A 25,169-nucleotide genomic window follows, 5' to 3' on the forward strand; every position below is an offset into this window, starting at 1 on the left:
ATGAAACCTTAAGTATCACACAATAACGATATACATCAACCCTTATGATAATGTTGTATATAAAAATTACTAGCACTTTTTTATTGTTGTTATATTGCAGCACATCAGAAAACAGGACAGCGAATCTAGGGATAGGGATAGATATATAAATAGATAATTAATATTTTAATTTTATTATAGATATATTATATTTTACGGAAGCGTATTGCATTCACTTGAAGAAAAAAATCGACTCTGTTTTTCTGAATTAACGAGTCAATTATCTCAGAATTATGAGATAATTTTTCATGAATAAAAATTTTTTTGCTCTGTTTTTTCTGAATTAACGTATCTCAAAATTATGAGATAATTTTTTTTGAAAAACATTTTTTTCACTCTGTTTTTATGAATTACTGAGTTACATATCTCAGAATTATGAGAATAATCTTCATGAAAAAAATGATTTTGCTCTGTTTTTCTTATTTTTTTGACATTAATCTACCAGTCTTACTATTTTCTTTCAATAGAGCAAATCTGTGATTTTGGACAGTCTTGGGAAAATGTGGTGATGTAGTGGCTTACTAAATAGCACTGATGAGTTACACTTCTTGCAATTGTGATGCACATGTGAGATTTAGGCAGAAGTCCAAAGGAATTGATATTGTAAAAATGTCTGTCCTTAATAATTAGTAGATCTGTTATTTCTCACAGTTTTAGGTTTTGTTCCCGTGGTTTGAGGCTACTGTCTTACAGACACTGAGAACAAGGCAGGAATGTATCCTACATGCCAGATCAGGATATCACAAACAGACACACACACACACACACACACACACACACACACACACACACACACACACACACACACACACACACACACACACCTAGGAAGCAATTTGCAGTGGCAAATGCAACTACTGGCATGTTTTGTACAAGATGGGAGGATAACAGTGTCACCAATATGCCACTCAGAAAGATGGCACACCCAGGGTCAGATCACATGTGAGGGATTTTGCTTACTATGTAGTCATATAATATATAAAACTCTTCTTGTTTTAAATTCTCATTGAGCAAAATAATTTTTTTTCATGAAGATTATTCTCATAATTCTGAGATAATTAGCTCATTAATTCATAAAAACAGAGTGAAAAAAATGTTTTTCAAAAATACATTCTCATAATTTTGAGATAATTAAGTCGTTAATTCAGAAAAACAGAGTAGATTTTTTTTCCTCGGATGAATGCAATACACTTCCGTAATATTTAAAGTTTTAAATTAATATTTTAAAAATAATTTTAAACTTTAATTTAATATACAATCTTTATTCTTTGTTGATTTTCTTTGCCACGAGTGCTTGCTATGACTTACTGTTTGTCTTGTCTCTGCCAAGTCTTGTCATTGTTCGTTCCCGAATTGTGTACTGATAATTCTTTTCTGTGTTAATTAGTGGACAAATATATTTAAATATATTTGTCCACTTATTAAAACCTTAGTGTGTCGTGTCATCAGTGTGAAGAAATAGTGTTGAAAAACACGGCTAAGTACAACATGGCTGAAGTACAACACTATTGCTTCACCTTGATGACACGACACAACAAGGTTTTAATAAGTGGACAAATATTTAGCGGGTAAACACAGAAAAGTGTAGTAGGGCAGTACAGGTACTGCGGTTACAGGTTAAACACGGTTTTCACAGGCTGGGTACAGGCTGTCCTTCACTCCAGTTTGTGTGTGCTCTAGATCGCCTGCACATATTTACGACTGTGGCCGTTTGTATTTGATTACTTTCTGGCTTTGTTTTTTGTTTTTCACGCTCATGCTGGTAGTTTAGGTGAAGTGTGGTTAGTCCGAGCCGTCATTTAAGCGAGAGATGCTGTTAACGGTGCCTGCTTACTGTAGCTTCACCGGTCAATAGTTTTCCATATTTTAACTAATTATTGTGCAATAAAAGTATTTTGTATTTATATCCATGTCTCCTGTGTTCAGTAACGAACCTGTGTGCTATATTTTGGGTATAAATTTCCCCGTTCACAGAAAGTTTTTTTTTTTTTGTGAGAATTCAGAAGTGATGTCATCAATTGAGTAATAGTTTGTTCATATATAGTGGAAGATTTTGTCAGTGGGAAGAAAATGTAGAACCCAGAGGATACCCAAAATATAACGAATGGATATTTAGAGAGTCGATAATACACTATGCTGATAATGAAACCTTAAGTATCACACAATAACGATATACATCAACCCTTATGATAATGTTGTATATAAAAATTACTAGCACTTTTTTATTGTTGTTATATTGCAGCACATCAGAAAACAGGACAGCGAATCTAGGGATAGGGATAGATATATAAATAGATAATTAATATTTTAATTTTATTATAGATATATTATATTTTACGGAAGCGTATTGCATTCACTTGAAGAAAAAAAATCGACTCTGTTTTTCTGAATTAACGAGTCAATTATCTCAGAATTATGAGATAATTTTTCATGAATAAAAATTTTTTTGCTATGTTTTTTCTGAATTAACGTATCTCAAAATTATGAGATAATTTTTTTGAAAAACATTTTTTCACTCTGTTTTTATGAATTACTGAGTTAAATATCTCAGAATTATGAGAATAATCTTCATGAAAAAAATGATTTTGCTCTGTTTTTCTTATTTTTTTGACATTAATCTACCAGTCTTACTATTTTCTTTCAATAGAGCAAATCTGTGATTTTGGACAGTCTTGGGAAAATGTGGTGATGTAGTGGCTTACTAAATAGCACTGATGAGTTACACTTCTTGCAATTGTGATGCACATGTGAGATTTAGGCAGAAGTCCAAAGGAATTGATATTGTAAAAATGTCTGTCCTTAATAATTAGTAGATCTGTTATTTCTCACAGTTTTAGGTTTTGTTCCCGTGGTTTGAGGCTACTGTCTTACAGACACTGAGAACAAGGCAGGAATGTATCCTACATGCCAGATCAGGATATCACAAACAGACACACACACACACACACACACACACACACACACACACACACACACACACACACACACACACACACACACACACACACACACACACACACACACACACCTAGGAAGCAATTTGCAGTGGCAAATGCAACTACTGGCATGTTTTGTACAAGATGGGAGGATAACAGTGTCACCAATATGCCACTCAGAAAGATGGCACACCCAGGGTCAGATCACATGTGAGGGATTTTGCTTACTATGTAGTCATATAATATATAAAACTCTTCTTGTTTTAAATTCTCACTGAGCAAAATATTTTTTTTCATGAAGATTATTCTCATAATTCTGAGATAATTAGCTCATTAATTCATAAAAAACAGAGTGAAAATTTTTTTTTCAAAAATACATTCTCATAATTTTGAGATAATTAAGTCGTTACTTCAGAAAAACAAAGCAAAAAACTTTTTATTCAGGAAAAATTATCTCATAATTCTGAGATAATTAAGTCGTTAATTCAGAAAAACAGAGTAGATTTTTTTTCCTCGGATGAATGCAATACACTTCCGTAATATTTAAAGTTTTAAATTAATATTTTAAAAATAATTTTAAACTTTAATTTAATATACAATCTTTATTCTTTGTTGATTTTCTTTGCCACGAGTGCTTGCTATGACTTACTGTTTGTCTTGTCTCTGCCAAGTCTTGTCATTGTTCGTTCCCGAATTGTGTACTGATAATTCTTTTCTGTGTTAATTAGTGGACAAATATATTTAAATATATTTGTCCACTTATTAAAACCTTAGTGTGTCGTGTCATCAGTGTGAAGAAATAGTGTTGAAAAACACGGCTAAGTACAACATGGCTGAAGTACAACACTATTGCTTCACCTTGATGACACGACACAACAAGGTTTTAATAAGTGGACAAATATTTAGCGGATAAACACAGAAAAGTGTAGTAGGGCAGTACAGGTACTGCGGTTACAGGTTAAACACGGTTTTCACAGGCTGGGTACAGGCTGTCCTTCACTCCAGTTTGTGTGTGCTCTAGATCGCCTGCACATATTTACGACTGTGGCCGTTTGTATTTGATTACGTTCTGGCTTTGTTCTTTGTTTTTCACGCTCATGCTGGTAGTTTAGGTGAAGTGTGGTTAGTCCGAGCCGTCATTTAAGCGAGAGATGCTGTTAACGGTGCCTGCTTACTGTAGCTTCACCGGTCAATAGTTTTCCATATTTTAACTAATTATTGTGCAATAAAAGTATTTTGTATTTATATCCATGTCTCCTGTGTTCAGTAACGAACCTGTGTGCTATATTTTGGGTATAAATTTCCCCGTTCACAGAAAGTTTGTCTTTTGTGAGAATTTAGAAGTGATGTCATCAATTGAGTAATAGTTTGTTCATATATAGTGGAAGATTTTGTCAGTGGGAAGAAAATGTAGAACCCAGAGGATACCCACAAAGAGAACAAGAAGCATGAAACACTGCATGCATACCACCTGAGCTTTTGGTAATTGGGGCAGTTGTGGAAGCTCCTGATTAAACGGTTTGATTGATATGCTCCTAATTAACAATGCTTTAGTCCTTTAGTCTAGGTTCCTTTAAAATCTTGCCTGAGATTTGTAGCTACGTTGCATATGCTAATACCTTTGCATAATTGGTAAATGAACCTAACCTAATGATGACCTAATTAAATACACCTATATTATGTGCTGATTGCTAGTATTCTACAGTATTTATAAGTCTTAGCTTCCGTCTTAGGCTACAGTTTCCACCATTATTGTTTATTAGGTTTTTATGATGCACGAGTGTGACTATATTACTTTATCTGTGTGTTCATTTCATAAGTATAGTTAATCTCAAGCCTACTTGTGGAGCAAATAATTCCTGTCATGTTTATCCATTAATAATTTGAAAAATAACAAATGATTTATTTCAAATTATTGAGCGCTGTCTGTCTAGCTGTAATGAGAGAGAGTCATGGCTAAAGCACAATATTTACAACAGGATATCTCTTTAAAATGTACTTTAAATGAAGTGTAATTGTGTTTTTGGGCTGTTGATATAATATGTAATGTGGCAGGCATATTTGTAGCACTCGCTAAATGTACCAGGCACAAACACTCTCCAGATACAGCGCTGATCTGAATATGATGAAAATGTTTTTATTCATTTTCTTGAGTCAAAAAGTACTCAGGAACCAGAAAGTCTGGTAGGAAATATTGTAAGGAGGAAATGAATAAATGTAGTAGTACAAACATTATATGATTCATCCAAGGAATCATATGAGTCGGTCGTGTGAAAATCGATTAACTGCAACATACCTGAAAACGTCTTGCCGTTTATCACTGAAATTATTGTTCCAGTACAAAAGAGTCTTCAGTATGGAAGACTGATTTTTTAATTTTATGTCAATCAACTTTAAGAGAAAGGGAAATGGAATGACTGTGTATAACATATGCTATAGCGTAAGTAATGTAAGGCTCGGAACAATCCATTACAATTGAGCTATAAAGATGTGTGATTCTTTAACAAATTTCTGTAGATGATTAAACACATCAGAACATGTTATGATATGAGATGAATCAACATTAACCCCATCATTATGTATATTTCTATAGCAGCAGATCCTATTGTTTTTTATGCCTTATGCATTATCTTTTATTTAATCACAATATTAAGGTATCCTTTTTCAGAAACCTCAGACTATGTATTAACCTCTGCTTCATGTATTAAAGTAAGGACAAGATTTTGTAGACAAACCAATAAACTCGAATCAACTTCTTGTAAAAATGCTTTTGTTATAAAACTGTTTTCTCCAAATATCGACAAAACCCATAAAGGCATCATGCAGATAATGTTATTGAGTCGATATATTAGTTGGTAATAAATAAATAAAAGACAAAACAAGAAACCAAGCAACTGAAAAAAAATATATCACAGCTAAACACGCTCAGCTACGATGAACACAATTCCCACCCCTACGCACCAGAGTAGCCTAAAAGCCTTTCTGTTTTAGACAAAAAATGCTTAAGAAGCCTATTGAGCATGTGCAGAAAAAAACTGCAATGAGATGCGAGGTAGAATAATTTGCAGTCAATATCTGAAAGGTCTTGGTCACAGAGGTTACACTCTGTTCAAAGAATGAAAGCGCTCTTTCTCTCCTTTAATGAATAGGCGACGTGGAGCCTATTAATAGAGGACTCTTGAGCGGAAACTGGGGAATCGATCTGTTTGGATGGATTGTGTTTAAACATGCGGCTGCAGCAAGAGATATTTCATAATTGTCCTTTGTTCTTTGACACGAAGCAGGAAAATCCTAATCCATTAAAAATGAATGAGATTTAGAAATGTACAGGAGAAAAAAGTTGTTTTTAAAGTTTAAGGACGTTTAATATAAACCTTATTTTTGAAAGGAACTATAAGAAATAAAATCTGTGCTACTCTGAGTTTAGAGATAAAACAAGCTCATTCTTAAGGCTTAATGATCAAATGTACAATACATCTCTCAGCAAGATGTGGGTAATATCTCCTGAAGTGACATTCAATCAATCATAGCATGGGAGCGGAAGTAGGACAATCAAGAATGATTCCTGAGCAAAGACATACATGACCGTAATCATCAGTCAGAAAGACATTTGTCTGGACAATTGTATCACCCCATCGTTTGGCATGTTACACCTGTAACGACATGATTTCAATTACAGTCCTTAATTTACATTTAGATAGTCTTCATTTAGATTAGAGGTTAAAAACCTGGTTAAAAAACAGTTTTAAAACTGAACTATATGTTAAAACTTGAATGATTTTCCTGGTTATGCAATTGCAGTACACAGTGTTGAAGGAAATTGGAGAAAGAATGAGATGTGGAGTAAAGTTGCAAAGGATTATCGCAAAAAGGAACATAACTCAATTCCTATAAAGAAGCAGTGAGAGATTAAACAGGCTAGAAGTAAAAAAGCACAAAATAAGAAAAGATAAACAAAGGGACAGGAAAAGATATCAAATAAAAATAGATGAAAACCTGATTAAGATAGAGGCCCTAGTGGAGGAGGTGAGGAACTTAAATATTAATATAAAATAAAATGTCCCTGACAAATGAAGACATCACGGATCAGACACTGTACCTAGACAGTTGGAAAAAGCATGAAGAGCCTGACGTAGAAGATCATACTTCGTTTGAGTTTCATTTTTCAGAAGTTCAATAGAACTCTGAAGTGTTTTCTTTTATTACTTTTATGTAATTTTGTATAACCTGATATAACCTTTCAGAATGTATGTAGGATTAAGTTGCATTATCTTATGATTATCTTGTGTACTCACAGAAGAACATGACTATTGCTTGTTTAGCATCTTAGAAACAAGATGCTAAACAAGCAATAGTCATGTTCTTCGGAGGAGTCTCTGATGTACATGTAACGCTGCAGCGGGTATGGCTGACAGAAAGAAATAGAGGCAACAGCAAGAGTTGCTGCAACCTATGTGTAATGTCGAACAACAACTGATGTAGTAAAAGTGTATAAAAACCTATCTTGAAATATACACTGTGTGCATCAGAAAACAAACACAGGCATACACTTTGAACAGTGTATCTTGTTTTGTTACTGTCTTTGCATTCTTTTTACTTATTTTTTACTTATTTTTACTTTACTTACTTACTGTCTTTGCATTCTTTTTACTTACTTTTTACTTATTTTTACTTTACTTACTTATTCTAATACTGTTTGATTATTTAAAGGAGATTTTTTATTTGTAATTTTCTTTTATTTTACTTTACATATATTACACACATTTATCTGTATTACTTTGCTTTTAATAAAACAAGGCCTCCCATTGTGAGGACCCTGAAAAGACAAGAAGGTCTAATTCTGACTCCTTCATCTAAAGATTCAAACAATAGATTAAGTAGAAGAACTTGAAGAGGATCCTTTGTTAGAAGGCTGAGGGATTGTGCAAGGGTTTCCTACGCAACCTGAAAAACAAGTGTCACTAAGGGGCATGTACGTCACTATAAATTACTTCAACAGTAATAGAAGGGAAATTAATTATACTGTCCACAAACTGTCGAGTGTCACCCAGATGAAGCTCCCTTTTGATTCTGGTAATTTTTTTATTTATCTCCTGCACTTATATGCTTCTGTAATGATGCTTCATGACAGTGAATATTATAAACACATTCTAAAAGTGCTATGCAAATAAAAATGAATCGAATTGAATTTTTCGCTGTTCACGTTAACACCAATGAATCCAAAGTGCTTCATTTACGTTGTCACTGCAACACTGTATCACAAATTTCCTCTAAACCTCAAATGACTGCCAAGTCACACACTGCATTAAACTTCAAATAAACTAGTCTTAAAGGTTATTAAACAGATTACTGTTCCCAAGTAAACGCACAGGCTTGTGATGAGTGTGAGCGTCAAATATTGATTCTTTCATATACTGTACATGCTCACACGCATCTCAGTACGAGTGAAAAAACTGACAGGATGATTTTTATTTTATGGAAAAATATAAATGATGCATGTCAGAGGTCTTTGCACACCTCCGTCTGGATATGGCGAAGAAGGTTTATGGACATGTAATTGGAAAACCTATAGAAATGCTGTTGGGAGGGATCTCACACTCAATTATTCATATTCCAAACTCACACACAAAAAAAAATAGAGAAGACATTTCAGCATCAAGCTCTCATGTCTCGAGATTGAATACCTCCGGGATGTAATCAGTCCGGAGGGGAGCACTCCTGTCTTTACACAACATTTCAGTTCAAAGTCATGGAGTTTCTGTTTTCTGGGTTTTTTGCTTGTATTGACAGTGAGATTTAAAAAAAAAAAATATTTATGATACTTTCACCTCAACTGTGAAACACAGTACTGAATAACGTGCAAAAATGCACAGCTTACATTGTAGAGTTTGGAGCCAGCAGGCAAAATTTTGCCTCCTTGCCTTTACTTACCCATGTATTTTATATTCTTGGTGCAAGGTTCATTTCACTGCATATAGAGAAAAACGTTCTAATGTCGCCAACAACGGTAAGTCAAATGGGGTGAATTGTGCATTGTTTCTTTCAAATAGGTGTCAAATATTTGATTATCTCCATTTTATTTAGTGTCTTTATGAGCATTTATATTCATATAAAAAAAATTATAAATTCTTATTTATGTTTCACTTTGATGGTTTTCTTTTACTGTCAAAATGCTGACCCTCAAGTGTGAACCTTGCATTTTGTTTTCCAGACATAATACTACATTATAGTAAGATTTATTTTTATTATATTTTTGTATACTGCTAAAAATCTTAAAATATTTATAGCATCTGCTAGTATAAACAAAATATAAGATAAACCCATTTCTAGATATTTATTTACTTAATTTTAAGCATTAAATGTTATTTTATTGGCAGACAGTTTTGCTTCATTCTTTAATTATATGCATAAAAAGAGCAAAAGCTGTCTGCCAATAGAACATGACTATTAATATATCTGGAAACAATAAGGTATTATGTCAAAATAATTGGATATTAAGTCAAAATAATTCTATTTAAATAACAAATGAGTAAGTTAGAATGACATGATATTCTGAAAAAGTGAGATATTAAGTCAAGAAAATGAGATATTATGTCAAAATAATCACATAATGTTTTAGTAATCTTATATTAGAAATCACATTATAGTACATCGACATGTTTTTCACAGCTTGTGGTTCAGTTCTTCTGTAACATGCAATTAATCTCACATAGACTTGAGCTCAAGCAAGATGGTAAAAAAAAAAAAGAGCTTTTACAATATGAAGAGAAAGATTGCACATGCACTATTATATAACCGATGAGATCTTTCTTGGGTAGCACATATTTTAGCCAACTGGAAAAATGATGTCTTAGCAAATGAAAATTGGCAGATCATGTACACGAATTCAAGCATTTATTTTTCATAAAGGGAAAATTAAACGATCTGGCAACGGAATACGATCGTTTTAAGGTTAAAATTAGTTCATTATCTGGAAATGGGCTGAATCTAAAAATCATATCTGTTTTACAAAAATCTCCCAATGAACAATACCGTATACAATATATAGAAAATTAGAATAGATTTCCTAATGAAACAGTCCAAAAAAATATATGTATATATGAATATATAAATATAAATATCTAAACATTTCTATGCAGATATTTTATATATAGATATATATATATATATATATAGAGATATAGAGATATATATAGATAGATATATAGATATATATATATATATATAGATAATATTATTTTATATATATAGAGAGAGAGAGAGAGAGAGAGAGAGAGAGATATGTGTGTTTCATGAGGGTTCTTTGGAATCTTAAGAGAGGTTTAACAGAAATGTTCTACATAGAGCCTTTAAGGATTTTCCCACTAGGACAAACCAAAAAGAGCTTTGGATTGAACCGTTTTATGTTATTGTGGTCGGGGTTATAGTGTGCAGATTAGCTGTTGAACATTGCAGACAGAAAAGTGTAAAACCTTAAATTCCCATAACTGAATACGTGGCTCATGGCCTTGGAAGGTGAATCAGTTTTCTTGTGTGAGTTAAACTGAATAGCAGAGTCATCACATAATACGAGCAGAGAAGGGGACAAATTGGTAACTTATGCCTAATAGAAAGAAATATAACGTTTGTAGGAAGTGGCTGTGTCACTGAATACTGCCAAAGAGAGAGGAAATACACTGTATCTAGTGAAAGTTTGTCCTGGTAGGCAGACGCCACTGCAGTAGAGCTTCCAGACAAATGAGCTTTTCTTTCAAAGAAGCTGGACTCATTTGAAGGCAGTGACCTTTACATAAGTCAGTTTAAAAATATACATTTTATACATGAGATCAGAATATACTGATTTTACAGTATGAATAAGAAGTATAACGCAGTAGCATAGATTTTTGTCGGGTTAGTACTCCAATTATCTGTATCTGAATCTTTATTCAGACTTGAACCGGAGGTTTATCGTCTAGGCTAGAAGATTGATAGATTGACTGACTTATTGATTGATTTTAATTGTGGCCTTAATACTATACCACCAGAAACTGAAAGCTAATAATCAGATCTTTCTGGCAAGCTTTCTATCTAATGTGTGGTTAATACCACAATAACTTTCCCAATTTGTCAAAATGTGAGTTTTTTATTTTACACTCCAAAAAAGGGCAGGAAATATTTCACTGAATACTCAGTCAGAATCTGCTATAAAGCTGGATCAAAACTCATTATGCGGCATTGGTTCTGGGTTATGGATTAGAAGGTTGGCAGCTCAAGTCCCAACAACTCCAAGCTGTCACTGTTGAGCCCTTGAGCAAGGTCCTTAACTCTCTCTGCTTCATGGGAATACTGTATCTGACCCTGTGCTCAGACCCTGACTTTTTAACAAGCTGGGATATGTGATGTAAAGAATATCATTGTACTGTAATGTATATGTAAGAAATACAGACTACTACATCTTCTATTTTTTTATAATAATAAAATGATTTTCCTCAAAGATTTTTTTTTTAAATAACAATGCTGAATATAATCAAAATTGGCATATTAGGTTTAGATTCATTTCATCAGTTCAAATAAATTGATAAATACTTATGGGAATTTCAGGCCAGATTGTACAGAAATATGGGAGAAGTATGGTTTTTATTTATTTAGATGGAGGGACTGGAGCAAACCAGTGAACTAAAGCCAAAAACAACAACACAAACAATACATCACTCAAATTCTTGTCTTTATTTGTATCGTTTTAAAGCACACTATTCATCTAGTCTTTAGCATGAATGATATGATTAATGTGTTATAATGTCTGTTCACCTTACACTATTCAAATCTTTGACATTTATGTTGACATTAAATTACTGTTCTGGTCACCAGATGTTTGTGGGTTCAAATCTCAGTCTTTCAGCCAGAGGCATTTTAGGCATCATTTGATGTGCTGTATTCTTGGATTCTGCTACTAGCATGCTGCTTTTAAAGCATCTGCCAAACACAAATGCAGTGAGAACCTGTACTTACACCTCATCAATACCTAATCAATTGAAATGATTTCCCTGGTGTGTGGTGTACCATCTCATTTGCTGCAATACATTGTAAATGGCCCGTTAGTGGCCAGAACTAATGTGTTTTTTTACTTGGAAGGTTTAGTCAAATGGAGCCAAATTTGTCTAACAAGAAATTTTGAGTGTACTGTTTTTTTTATTATTATTATTATTATTATTATTATTATTATTATTATTATTATTATTATTATTATTATTATTATTATTATTATTATTGTTGTTGTTGTTGTTGTTGTTTTTGTTATTATTATTATTATTATTAGTAGTAGTAGTAGTAATTACTACATTTATAATAAAGATTATATACAGAAGTCATCTCATCATCTTGGACAGTGGAGATCAGTTCTGGAGGCTGTGGACTAGATTCACACTCGATAGTGCATTAAAGTGTACAGAACCAAGCTCTTGACATATACTGTACTATGGAAGAACAATTTCAATAAATAAATAAATAATATATATATATATATATATATATATATATATATATATATATATATATATATATATATATATATATATATATATATATATATATATATATATATATATATATATTCTTTCTCAGCTCTTCTATTGTGTCGAATAAGAAGAATTCATATAAATGTTTTTACTTGAAGACACCTCGTTGAGAATGGAAAAATTATTTTAGATCATTTTAAAAATTTTATAAACTATAAGTATTTTATAGTAGAGCAAAATTTTTCTATTTTCCCTCTCTGGACTGCCCTCAGTGTGAAGTATGACGTGCATGTTTGTGTGTGGTCTCAATCAGCGTCCTAGCGCAGTAGTCAGGGTGTTTTGCCATTTTAATGGTTGATCTACAATGTATAGCAGAATCACACAGTGCACACATTTTTGATGCAACACCCTGATCATTGCCCCGATGACTGAACCATGGAGCGGATTGAGACGTAAGTCTACAGCGAATATGTGTGTGTGTGTGTGTGTGTGTGTGTGTGTGTGTGTGTGTGTGTGTGTGTGTGTGCTGACACTGAGATTCAGCACCACCTCTCTCAGCAGTGCTCAGTATCTGAGTAAGCATTTAGACAAGATCTATAAGGACAATCTGTCAGTTTTGAAAAAAAAAAAAAACGGCCTGATTAGACATCTGTCCTCTTAGGAAATGAGTTTTATCGCTTTTTCAATATTTCCCAATTCTCTAGAACAGGAGTGACCAGTGTTCTTATTGTAAATTCATCTTTCAAATATAATAGCTTTCGGCTTAATAGCTAGCTCACTCAGCTGAATATCATAGAGAAGTAATGAAACAACACTCCAAATGCATCGGTATATCATCACGTTGCTCGTCACATCCAACCGAAGGCATAAATAGCAGCCCGCGAATTGCACTTATGATTCCTTTCCTTGAGTCTCAAAGGAATCTTTGAAAAAATACAAACAAACCAAAGCACACAGAGCAAAAATACAGCTGCACATTGTACTGGAAGGGATTTTATTCAGATAAAGCTTCAATCAGCTCTCACTGTGCTGCCTGCCTACATCAGGAGAATGAGTGTCTCGCTCTAGGCGTCTCACTCTTCAGCACACACTACTTCCTTTACACACTCACACACAGTTTTTATCTCCGATTCTTGAAGCATTTATACACATGGCTTCTGGAACATCTACTTTTCCATTCTTACAACTCTGCCTTTATAACTGAACCAGCCAAACACACACACACACACACACACACACACACACACACACACACACACACACACACACACACACACACACACACACACACACACACACACACACACACACACACACAAACACAGCCCTAAGGTCTAGTACACTAATAAAACTGAGCCTGGACTGCACAGATGGTTGAAATAAGTAGATGTGTCACTCTTCTCTAATCCCTTTCACCCTTCTCCCTGTGAAAATGGAAACACCAGAGTGGCAGGATAGTGACAGACTGACCTCATTTTAACCAAGGCATAAAGTCACACACTATGTAGGCTGGGGATTTAACATAACGCCACTATCTGTGAGTGCATCAGCATCAGTGCTCAAATGATCCAGGTATATATTTGTGTTTCATTAAAATACCATATTCAAACACATACAAAAAACAAAAAACAAAAAAAAAAAAAAACAGCATGGTGTGTGAAGGCTCTTACAGTTCCTCAGCATCGACTACATACTTAATTGTAATAGAGATGTGAGCAGGGCTTTTTTCCCTTTTGCTTAAACAGTAATTATTGTTTGTACTGTATTTGCCCACAAGATTGTTTTAACAAATTAATTGAAGCTATTTCCAAAAATATAAACCAGCAAGTGTCACGTTCATCCACAGCATAAAGCCGTACAAGTCACATTAAAGGTCACGACGCAGTACGGCATGTTCATGAAAACGAATGTGAGCTTTAATTGTTCTGCAAGCTTCATATTTATCACGGCTACATGAGTTATAAACTTTCCACGTTTTCTTTGAGTCCCACAGGCTCTAAAAATACACAACACAGTTTACAACACAGTCTGTGTTCATTCTCTGTAATGTATTTGCACATGTATACATCCCTAATGCATATTATGATTTTAAAGTGGGTGGGTGTTTAGTTTCAGCAGCCGTGTGACTGGTAGTTACTGTAAAACTTCTAGTTCTAGTTCTTCTAGTTTTAACCTCAGCGGACTTGATGATGCTGTTTGAACGCAGCTGTTCAAAAAGTGATTCATTTCAATTTGACACTTTTTTCGACGTGAAAAAAAAATCGGGAACTGTTTTACGCTGAAGGTTTTCCTAATAAATATCATCACGTGTTATGAATATGTGTGAGTACACTGTGTACTTGTTTCATGTTAGCTAAGCCAAACAAACATGAATAGATTTTATTTTATATTAAATGACACAAAATATTCGACATAAAAGGTGCTTACATTTCAACCATACAATAATTAAGAGAAATCTAACGATTACCGATGAGAGATGAGGAGAAAGGAGGCGGGGCTTACAGAGTGTCAGTTAATATCGGCGAGTTCACACTTATGCAGCTGTCATTTATTCTGAATTCGCCTGTCGACCGGCTTGCCTGCGCTTTGTGGGGAGAAACTCTAGTGTATTTTTGTGTATGTATGTATAGCAGCATACTCTGAATGTAAAATGCAGAGCTCCTATACAAAATTCATGAAGGATGAATATATACAGTGTGTACACATTCATGATACTCTGACACACAACACCATACCAACTCTAATTGGCAAAATGATGAGCACATTCTTTTTATATTTATTTTGCCCAAAGTGTCTTCCAGGCAAGATATAGATGTAATGATGACGGATGTGTGACACGGCAAGAAATATCGCAACACACTGGAACACTTAAACATTTCCATCCTACACATATTTGTGTTGCCTAAACGGTAGCTGTAAATGCAATATTAAAAAAAAATTACTCTGAGTATCAGTGGAGTCTGTTGGTGCTAAAAAAAAATGCTCTGTCAAAACCCATAATGCCCTCAGAAAATTATATCTTCATGCATTAATATCATGTCTTCATATCACTGTGTCTATAAGGACCGCTGTAAGCCAATCTATTAATCCAGCATTTTACACAGATGCACTCTCTATTGTCTAGTGTTTTTTTTTTTTTTTTTGGATCCAGGCACAACAAGAATATTAGACTACTTGGCAAGTTTCCATATGCTATAATCACTTCCTGTTTTAAACAATTCAGTAGTTTTAACTGATCCAAATTCTCCCTGTTTCACAGCAGCAACCTGAAGCAAAGCACTAAGCCTTTTCTTGCTGCAGGAAGAGAAGCACAGAGAATTTGATGGAGGGTACTCACGATCAATGGCTTGTTTCTCCTCCCACAGATGTTGTGCACACTTTTGGTAATCCCAAAGCTTTATCCTAACACATCTTTATGGAGGGGGTAAAGCAGAGGGATGTGTGTGTGTGTGTGTGTGTGTGTGTGTGTGTGTGTGTGTGTGTGTGTGTGTGTGTGTGTGTGTGTGTGTGTGTGTGTGAGAGAGAGAGAGAGAGAGAGAGAGAGAGAGAGAGAGAGAGAGAGAGAGAGAGAATCTGTCCCCAGGAACCGCTGGGATGCACACCACGTGTCTAGTCACGTCCTCAGAGCGGGCGGCTGTGGACACAAGAGCGTTCATGTGTTAGAAGGAGAATGGCCCATTCTCGTGCAGAGACAAAGACTCACATTGAGACTGAAGGGGCAAGGGGAGGGAAGGACTGAAACCTGGATGGCAGGATGTATTTGTATCTGCCGGACCAAATCACAGGTAGAAAAACTTCAAAATGGTCAAAACTTCTCGAAAGCTGTGAGCTGTCACATTCCCGGCAAATATTAGGCATATTCATGCATGGAAATCAGACCTCTATTGGTTCTGGGGAAAATAGTGAATAACATTTAAACATAAAAGTAGATGATGTGTGAAATGAAACAAGTTTTTCCAGAGGTCAAAGCTGAGCTCAAGGTAATCTGACAGCCAAACTTTGATTGGTCCTGACTAGTCTTGTGTTAAAAAAGAGTTTTGTTACATTGCAATATTGCCGAAATATCAAATCAGCAGTGTGCATACATTTTCCAGAACAGCAACTATGACATTCTCCTAATATTAACAGCTAATTTACAAGGACATGTACTGTGGATGGACTACAATAATCTAAGACTAGTCATAAAAATAAATAAATAAATAAATAAATAAATAAATAAAAAACATTATAAAACATCCTGTTGTATAATAAAGTAAAATGGGCAATCATTGATAGGGTGAGAATTTTTATAAGGAGTTTCACAGATAAACTAAAAATGAACATATGTTTCTCGAACTTGTACTTTCCATCCATCCATCCATCCATCCATCCATCCATCCATCCATCCATCCATCCATCCATCCATCCATCCATCCATCCATTCATTTTCTGTACTCCATTATCCTATATGGGGTCACAGGAAACCTGGAGTCTATCACATTGACACCCTTGATGGAGTGAAACATATAACATGGCACAATCGCTCACACACTCACACCCAAACGCACACTATCGACAACTTAGAGATGCCAATCAAACTACAAAATATGTCTTTGGACTGGGTAGGAAACAAAGCATCTAGTGGAAACTCCTGAAGCAGTGAGACCATTCAAACTCAGCATGCACAGGGTGGAGGTGGGAATCGAAACCTTGTGGAGGTGCAAGTGCAAATGTGTCTCCTTAATGTTGTACTAAAATAATATTAATACCAAGAAAAAAGGTGCGAAAATTATACTAATATAGAAATTTTATAGCGGTATACTGTACATGGCTGAGGTCACATATAATAGCACTTTCAATCAGAAAACATCAATTTCTCTCATCAACCTCTTATAGGTACTATATAATTTCAAAGAACACAGCAAGATCCTGATAATGAGCATTATCTTAAATAGACTTTCCTTCACTGTGTTGTTACCACGAGACTGTAAGACACTGTGAAACTGCTGTGTGTAGGTGTCAGGTTCAGAGCCAACCTGCAGAACGCATAAAGGAAGTTCTCCCACTCTTGAGCAGCTCTGACAGGAACCGTAGCATCCACTATAAATAAAGCTTCTGTGGTCTGCCCTCCAGGAAGCAGAGTTTCAAGACCTCCACTTTGTAAAAGATCTAAAATAAGTCTTCATTTGTGGAAGATTTAGCTCTGCCTACATAATTTATTTAATAAGTCTTCATATGTCAGACCAGTGTTGTATAAAGTACTAGAAAGCAATGCTTGAGTAAAAGTACAAGTATCGTACTAGAAAAAGACTTTGGTAGAAGTGAAAGTCACCTTTTAGAATATTACTCAAGTAAAAGTCTTAAAGTATCTGATATTTTGTACTTAAGTATCAAAAGTAATTTTATGATATTTAATGTACTTAAGTATTTGAAATTTCAGTGATTTTCGGTAGGCATAAGAGCAGGGGCGGTTCTAGGATTTCATCTTTAGGGGGTTTAGAACTCAGTGAGAATTTAAAACAAGAAGAGTTTTATATTATATATTATATGACTACATAGTAAGCCAAAAGTTATGGTATTATTAAATGGCAAAAGTAGACACCAAAATTTTATGCATGATGTAATGATGCCAGTCTTAAATCAAATCAGTTCATGTATGTGTGCAATCTCTACTAACAGTGTGTCCAATGAATGCAGTCATTAATAAACTAATATTCACAAGACAAAGACCAAATCAATAAATGTTATTTTTATTTAGTATTGATATTGCCTTAATATTTTGTTTGTGCTATCAACTCTGGTAATAAGAATAGTGACATTTCACTGCTTTTGGTTGCTTTTGGATGACGCCGTTATACAGTAGATAAATGCCTCCAGCTCTTACACGCTGCGCGTGCCTGTGCTTCTCTGTAGAGCGTGCGGAGCGTAATACAATCTAGGAGCAGTGACTCGCCAAACCTCCCTTATTGCAGTCGCACACATTTCATCTGATTTTATTTTGTAGTAACGAGTAACGAAGATGCTTATTGGAAATATAACGGAGTAAAAGTATACATTTTATCTAGGAAATGTAGTGGAGTAAAAGTGAAAGTTGACATAAATGTAAATAGCAAAGTGAAATGATGCGTGAAATTTCTACTTAAGTACAGTAACGAAGTATTTTTACTTCGTTACATTACAACACTGCGCCAGACTATCCTCCACACTGCCGGGTCAGTTGCATCAGGAAATAGTAGGTCCAGGGTGTCTATAATGACTCAAAAAACCCACTGCTGTTTCTGGAATATGTGGCATTTGTGTCATATAAGTTTATTAAAGGAATCACCAAAACAATCAAACTGTTTATTGTTTGGCTTTAGTAGGGATCTGTTAGCCTAGTGGTGAAGGTGCTGGACTACTGATTGGAAGGTGAAGAATTTGAATCGCAGGTCCATCAACCTGCCACTGCTGGACCCCTGAGCAAGGCCCTTAACCCTTAATTGTGCAGTTATATAAATTGTAAATCGCTTTGGATAAGGGTGTCTGCTAAATGCCAGAAATGTAAATGTTTTTAGTAGAATCAGAAATTAAGCTAAAACAGCAAAACAGCTAAAGGTGCACAATGCAAATGACTAGGCTACAACAATATGGTATTGATGGCATTAAGCATGGAATAGTCTGCAGTATCTTTACCATTTCATTTTTGTTCCTAACAGATAACCGTCTACAACTATAAAGACTGTCCAAGACCAGGACGATCACTGAGAGACTGAACACCACTCAATTCTTTTTCAAGGCCAAGCCTTTCCTTTAACTAGTTGGCTTCATTCATGCATTGCATTATTAAATTAGCAAGACCAATGCCCAGGGATGAGACAAATCCATGCGCAAATGGTTGTAAGTCCAAGATGAATCCAAGGGAATACAAGAAACATCTCAAGACTGTAGTCATACAGCTATTCCACCCACAAACCTTATTCTGTTAAAACCAGTTCAGACATAAAAGACATTTTAGTTATGAAAAACAACCATAACAACTGTCATTTTACATAGCCATATTTTAAAACAGCCAACAAATGCCTCAGTCACTTCCTCCTTTCTCCTCCACTGCTCTGCACACTATAAACTGGTTTGTCCAATAATGTTGAATCAGTTGGACGAATTCATTCCATTGTAAAGACTAGGAAGTTATGATCTACACGTCCTTTGAAAATAAACATGGGAACAAGACCATCCTGATAAAAGGTCTATATGATTTATCATAACACTTTGCCCCAACAGGAAAAAACCTATTAAAGCCCCAAAGCTCCAGCTTATTTCATTTGGCTATATGTCAGCAGCGTTAGCCTGAGGAGCGGTTAACCTGGTCCCTTTCCTGCTCAGGCTAAGAGAAATGGGCAGCTGAATATGACCTATGGGGAATCAGTGGATTAGTATTGATGGAGTTGGCCAGCCCACAGGCACCAGGGATCAATCAGCAGCTCATCAGACTCCATCTGTCCCAATGTACTCGTAGAGCTCTCCGCTTAGAGCCACAGTCAGTGCTACTGCTATCTTTTCCATGGCCTCTGCACACAACTAGGCTTTTCTATAGATCAATAGCCCTTAGAACAATAAATATTGAACCTCCCAGTGTGTGAACATCACTAAATAAAATAATATCTACATAAGACAAATCATGTTTAGCAGTTTCATATGTGTTAGCAATTTATTTATAATTGGCTCATATTTCAACATATGGCATTAAAAGGCAATATCAACTTCCTACTCGCTTAGTGGACATAGACCAGTACACACAGTTCACACCATGATGTGTAAGCCTGGAGCTGTCACCATGGTAACCGCTCAGCCCTTCATTAACTTGGTAAGAAGAGAATCACAGAGGTCCTAACAGATAAATGGCTGGCTAGCTGACTGGCTAGATTGCTGGATGTATGTATGGATGGATAGATGGATGGAAGAATTGAGGGATGTATGGAGGGATGTATGGAGGGATTGTTCGAGGCATTGATGGAGAGATAGAGAATTATCAAGGTTGCCAAGTTTGCATAACAAAATCAGTCTAATTGCAAACCCACTGAAACCTGTACTAAAATCCTAAATTATGACCCCTGTTTATACTGTATAGTATCACTATTCCAACATATAGCAACATATACATACTATCTATAATGAAGTTGTCCTGAAACCCGACAGCTTTGCTAAACAGTTCCTCAATCAAAGTCCTTAAAAACTGCCACATTAATTTTGCTCTATAGCTTTGGATGTGCCAGGATGTGACTGTGCCACCAAGATCTTCAGCTAGCACCTTCGAATAAGTGCCTTCAATTTTTTATTCCATCTCACACATTTTGTGCTGAAGGTTTGCATTTTAACATTCGATTATGCAAGTTATATCCAAAAGGTATGCCAAGAATCTTCTGCATGCAAGGTAGTAAACCTTTAAATCTAGAATGACTGACAGTTTTGTAGGTTTTATAAACACTCTGATATTAACTGAAACCCTTTGAAGCCCCACCCCATTCTCCTCATCTTATACTAGTAATCTTTCAAACAAATTAAATTTCCCAAATGACCAATATGCTGATAACACACTCACGCTTTCTGTGGAGGTAAATGGAAACTGCTTTGAGTTCATTAATGCAAAAAAAAGAAGTGTATGATTGACATACAGTAGCTAGCATTAGTAGGCTATATAGTTGTATAGGTGTTTGGTATCCAACCAAAATGTTTGTCCATAAATGGTCAAAAAACACTGTTTTTAGTATTTTGAGAATAAATGAGCTTAGAGAGGTGTCAAATTGAACACCTAGAATTACTGCAATAGTTTCATTTCTTAGAAATGAAGTCTTCTTAAGTGGTGAAAATCTTACCCTTACTGGTAAACATGATTAACTGATACAACCAGTTGCCTGCTTAGATCTAGTTGCCTACCATTATTGCTGTCTAACTGGTTATTTTAACAGACCAGGCCAATAATTGTGTTAAAAGAGTGATCCTATCCCAATCTAATCATAAGGAGACTTAAAAAGATTGTGATTGATACTTGGAAGGGAGGAATAGGGCATACAACCTTTTACGTAGGAATCAAATGTATTTATTATTTTAATTTGAAAAAGAGCTTAGCTAAATTATAACTGTAATGATTGCAAGCAAATAATCTCATTATATAAGCAAAACCTTGTCACATGGCCAATGCACTTTCTTTCTTTCTTTCTTTCTTTCTTTCTTTCTTTCTTTCTTTCTTTCTTTCTTTCTTTCTTTCTTTCTTTCTTTCTTTCTCTTGATTGCTGTACTTTAGCAGCATGCAGTGCCTTGATCATAGGAGAAATAATAATAATAATAATAATAATAATAATAATAATAATAATAATAATAAAATGACAGCATTTTATAAAGCAATTTTAAAGATTTTTTTTAAATTCATTTTAAAGCCTAATGAATGTATTGTACAACTGAAGCTTAACTTTATTTGCACACTTTGATAAAATATGTTGTGTTGTTTCCCATTGCTACTTTACAATAAGAAGATATTACACCATTGTTACTGTGTGGATACAATTTGTGTATAGTATTTCCATTTGGGCTTCAATAAGTCTATGGTTTATTATTCAACATAATCAGACTGCTGCCAAAATCCAGGGCGAGCTGGTCAATGTTGTAGAGCATCTATATAGTACGCATTGGTAGTTGCTGGTCCTAATGCATTTTTTAAAAAAATTAATAACACAACAGTTTGGCTTCTGCTTTTCACCATCATATTTTCTTGCATCTTTTAACAGTAAAATGTTTATTTGTTAGCTTTATTTCTGTTTGGGGAATGAAAAGTGCTCTTTCTGCTGAACTTTGCGTAATCGCAAATAACTCCCAAAGTTATTTTGCTCTCAGTAAATCAGTCAGAGGAATAGTGATGACACATTTCATGCACATTTTACTGCCTCCCACAAAGTGCACTTTGCTTTAATTGAAACCTTGGTAAGGAAAGATGCTGAAGGCTCCTAACCAAGTCAAATGCCAAGCAAGAGAAAGAATCACTGCAAACCTACAGAGTGTTCTGATTTACTGCAGTTTACCATGGTTATGTCAAAGCATGTGCAGAACCATAACAGAAATCGAAATGTCAGACAACATCTACTAAGATTTACTAATCTATTGTACAGGTAGTGTACAGTACATGTTGAAACAAAATAAATAAATAAATACATTAAAAAATAATAATAATTATAAACACATGAGGCACTTGTGAGAATTAAAGTGTTATAATAAGGTCAGCCTTTAACTTTATTTAAGTTATTCATTTATTTGTTGTGTCATTAAATAATAATGCCTTTTGGCATTAAATAATGAATTTTTTTTCATAATCCAGCTTATTAGGAATCTGGGGTTAAAGGCCAGCAGATTGTTAGTGCTGGTGTTTGAATCCCTGTCCTCCTTAACCATAAAACTGAGCCTTGACCAAGGAGCCACCAAAGATCTGATGGCATGCCCAGTGCGCCCAGTACCAAACAGGGACTTGAACCCTGGAATCTGACTGAGCTCTTAAGGCTTTAAACAGTTTTGACATGATACTTGAACCTGGTTAATAGACTGCTCAGCTATTCTACCTAAACTTTCAGTAGGTTTAGTATTGAGAATAATTTAAGAAGTATCAGTGCCTAATGTTTTTTTTTTTAATCCTGAGCAAACTTTCCATTCAAATTTCTTTTTTTGTTGTTGTTTGTTTGATTCTGAAATCAATATGATTTTTGGAAATCGTTTCATACACTCAGATTTTTTTTTTCCAGAAAAGATGAAAGGAAAACTTCAGTCAATTTAGGTTTGAGATTCATGATTTCTTTTTTTAACATTCAACTAACATTTTTGGGCCCAGATGCATAATTTAATAATAGGTTCTTCTTTTTTATCTACCAATTATTCTAACTCCTTTCACCAACCATGGTATGGTACTAATTAACCTTGCCACTGAGCATGCTTAAGAAAAGTACAATCGGAATGCTGATGGAAAAATTACATGCAGCTTTGATGCAACAGGTGGAAAATAGACAACAAAAGCCTCAGTATTAAATGTTTGATGCACGGTCAACCGATACTGCAGATAATAGCTGGGATTCAGGCTTGCTGAAGATGTCTGTCGTTTAAGCAGAAATTGGTGGGTTTGTAATGAAAGGATTTGTCCCACATTTCGTGCCAGTGTTATGATTAATTCAGGGCAACTTGGGACAAGTAAATGCTTCTTTATGCTCTTGTAAGTGGGCAAAATCAATAATTCACTGGCGGCCAAGTTCAGAGTAAAGTCCTGTATCGGTCTCAGAAGATCGGGATGTGGCAAGATGTGCTGTCTCAGCTTCTGTTTTTGAGTGAGAGAGAGAGAAAGATGAGGCCGAGGCTAGTTTTCTATCCAATTAATGCAAATATGGCATGATATTGGAAACTCATTTAGTGAAGCAGACAAAAAGGTCAGCCGATTAGATAAAGACAAAAAAGACATTGCTGACTAAATGGAGAAGTAATTAACATGATTAGGCAACGAGATCACATCCGACTTATGGAAAATTCAAGCTGCCGAATAGGGAAAATCTGTCACTATTGCTAATTATTAATAGGACCTAAAATATGTTACTGCAATTCAGAAATAGTTGTGATATAAATGCTGTCTTTTATCTTCTAACACTAAAATTATGGCTTACTGTCACAACCAGGGTAGGAAGGAGACAGACCCGTACGCAGGATAGCTTCAAATGAAAGGTGTTTAATAAATAATAAAGACAGCACAGTAAAAGACGATAACTAAAACAATACAAACGATGACACTTAACAACGACTGACAATGACTAACTTAACTAAATGTAACTAATGATTGCTCACTTTTATATGAAAGACAATGAGACACTGAGAGGAGAGAACGTGGGAAGGCGGGGCAGACACGTGACAACAACAACAACAACAACAACAACAACAACAACAATAGCACATGGCCAAAAGTCTGGGCTGATCCCTCCCTGACACTTAAACCTTCATCAAGATTTGATTATTAATCTGACGTGGTTAAAAGACCCAGAATTCCTAAACCTCGGTTAGTGTAAAACAAAGAATACAGTTGCAACATTAAAGAAATATATGTGACTGATTGTTGCTAATGTTAACAAACAGTTATAGATTAATCATTGGTGACTAGGGCACAGTGGAGTTTGTCGAAGTTGTAGCTAGTTTGGGCTCTTTTTTCGAATGCAAGAAACAAACAAAAAAACTAATTTTATTTATACTAGTTCCCTTTAAATGAAAAAAAGGAAAGCTGTATGACTAGCTAAACAGATCCAAACTGACCTTCGGGCATGAATAATCCATTTTCAGTACTACAATAGTTACAGTTGAGCTCATGTTCTGAAGCACAGCTGAAAACATGACTGGAAACTGTGCAGTGGAATAAATGAGCTTTGATTTGGATTAAAAATGGGACTCCAGTGAAGCGGAAGAATGGACTACAAGGGACACTTGTGATCAAATTGGCCGCATTTATTTTACATTATAGCTTAATCTTTTGTAAGAAACAACAACAGGCTGTCAGCTATTGATCAGATGCTTTTAATCCCAGACTTTAACCTTCATCTGCTCAGTTTAGTTGGATAAAAGCATCTGCCCAAATGACTAAATGTAAGTGGTACAGGGAATTACAACTGGCTTAGCTAAAGCTTAGAGTTTTTTTTTTTGGTTGTTTGTTTTTAATTTACTTCATATACCATTA

The 25,169-nt window shown here is 34.9% G+C and overlaps 1 protein-coding gene across 5 annotated transcripts in view; it reads right to left on the reverse strand.

The window, feature by feature from the left end:
* The window catches only part of b3gat1a (beta-1,3-glucuronyltransferase 1 (glucuronosyltransferase P) a), a 104,396-nt gene that overhangs the window by 38,940 nt on the left and 40,287 nt on the right, over window positions 1-25,169 (reverse strand). For 3 of the 5 annotated variants that reach the window (XM_047822665.1, XM_047822664.1, XM_027135796.2), the window contains exon 2: window positions 15,807-16,103. The exons of the other annotated variants lie outside the window; for them this stretch is intronic. The gene's annotated coding sequence lies outside the window, so the exon portion shown is untranslated. The remainder of the gene's footprint in view (window positions 1-15,806; window positions 16,104-25,169) is intronic. 5 annotated transcript variants of the gene reach the window in all.

The sequence above is a fragment of the Tachysurus fulvidraco genome, chromosome 13 (genome assembly GCF_022655615.1).
Source record: "Tachysurus fulvidraco isolate hzauxx_2018 chromosome 13, HZAU_PFXX_2.0, whole genome shotgun sequence".
In the NCBI taxonomy this organism is placed as follows: domain Eukaryota; kingdom Metazoa; phylum Chordata; class Actinopteri; order Siluriformes; family Bagridae; genus Tachysurus; species Tachysurus fulvidraco.